General features: G+C 29.5%; 1 long non-coding RNA gene across 1 annotated transcript; it reads left to right on the top strand.

The window, feature by feature from the left end:
- Positions 1–556: 556 nt before the first annotated feature.
- On the top strand, positions 557–1,292 carry LOC145042341 (uncharacterized). The gene is made up of 2 exons (XR_013680648.1): positions 557–968; positions 1,084–1,292. It is a non-coding gene; the product is annotated as an uncharacterized LOC145042341 (long non-coding RNA).
- The last annotated feature ends 629 nt before the right edge of the window (positions 1,293–1,921 follow it).

The raw sequence follows: 1,921 nt of genomic DNA, 5'->3' as shown, positions 1-1,921 counted from the left end.
GCAATCGGTTATTTGGCATAAACACAAACAATGAGACAAGTATACGGCATTAACGACCCAAAAACCCACCGGAGGGTAAAACCGACTTTTCTTGCAAAATTAAGTTTTTTTTTTTTTTTTTTTTTTTTTTTTTTTTTTTTTTTTTTTTTTTTTTTTTATATCCATTTATTTGTGTATTAGGTCTATTCCAAAAATGAAATAACTAAATTGCTCTTATTTATTTACTTTTTGATTTTTTTTAATGGACCAAAATTCAAAAAAATACAAATCACAAGGACTATTTTTATAGTTTTGTCATAAAATTATGATGTCGATGGCTACACTTTAAATTTTTTAAATCTTAATCCCTTTTTCATAAAGATAAATAAAATAATAAATGATTGAAATTCAATAATAAATGACCGAAACTATCCGAGACACAGTGTTGAGTGTACAATCTTTTGGATTTGGATTGGAAAATGCCACGTTAGAAACCTGTCTCTATCCCTTTCAACTTCTCTTTCGTGACTTTTACTATAAGAACATGAATTGAAGCAGAATGTTCGAATTCAACTATCGAGTCGCCATTAAAGAGAAAGCTCACACAAGCCATATGCTTCAGCAATTGCTTCACCCTTTTTCCCTTTCTTGATTCGTTACTCCTCAAAATCCAGGTAAATAATAAAAAACTGTGTAATTTGATTTGTATCTATGAAGCTTTTCTTCTCCGATCGCGTTTTTTGTTTCGGTTGTTCTGTCAACACATCGAAGCCGGAGATAATCTCCGCCGATGATTGCATATCTCGCCGGCGCACAAATCAACGAAAATCGACAAAGCACTGGAGGCCGGTGCTGAAGGCAATTGAGGAGGACGGCGTGCTCAGTCGAAGCCCTGAATCAACGGCCATCGCTAGATCTGAGAAGAACCTACTGAATAAATCTAAATCCGCGAGAAGAACTCGATCTGAGTCCTTTCACGACGATTATTGGTAAAGTTCTCTATATTCTATTAGAAACAAAAAACAACTACTCATGTTGAAAACTTCAAACGATTATTTACAACTTATAAACCTGATCTTATGATATTTTGAGCTCAAATTGCAGGAAATCGAGTCATGAGATGATAGCAGTTCCAGTTTTTTCTCCAACGCCGTTTATGTTTTGATTTTAATCTTGTCTTCTCCTTGACAGTTCGTCCCTAGTTTCTGTACATTCAGATTGTTAACAAATTTTCTTGTGTTTTTTTTATTTTTTTTATTTATGTAACATTGTAAATTTCTAATTAAACAGTAATGTTTGATTTTTTTTTTTAATCAACGTATGCTATTGACAAATATATGCCACGGAATTTTACCCTTTAAACACCTAACATATGAAATGCCGGCGCAAAGCGGCGACAAATAACTCGTTTCTCGAATTGTTTTCTGCTTATGGTATTGATATTTTAATTATTCAAGATTTACTTGTGTATGAGTTCAGTCGCTATAGTTGTTTAGTTTATGATTATTAATATTTGTAGTTAAGGATAACATCTTAGTCACATTAATAGAATAGTTATCATGTTTATATTGATCAAAACATGTTAATTCATTGTGTCATTTTATGGTTTTTATTTATTTATTTATTGCATTCTTGCGTAACATCGTATCTTTGAGCATACAATATACTATCATTATATGATTTCATTAAAATAATAGAAACAAATTAATTGGTATATGTTATAATTAATTATAAAGTAATAAAATAATTATTAATTTTAAGTAAAATATTGATGTTTTAACCATATACTTATATTTTGGTTGACTTTCAGTATTTCAAAATTTTCATTTGGCAACTAATTGAATTTCATAGTAATTTTCTTTAATTCACATCTTTTAAATTTTGACAAATATCAATGATTTATTTATGTATAATTACAAATAAAAAAAAAAAGTTATACCTT

This window comes from Lactuca saligna, chromosome 4 (assembly GCF_052625555.1).
Source record: "Lactuca saligna cultivar CGN05327 chromosome 4, ASM5262555v1, whole genome shotgun sequence".
Taxonomy (NCBI): Eukaryota; Viridiplantae; Streptophyta; class Magnoliopsida; order Asterales; family Asteraceae; genus Lactuca; species Lactuca saligna.
This window is presented reverse-complemented; position numbering and strand designations above follow the sequence as displayed.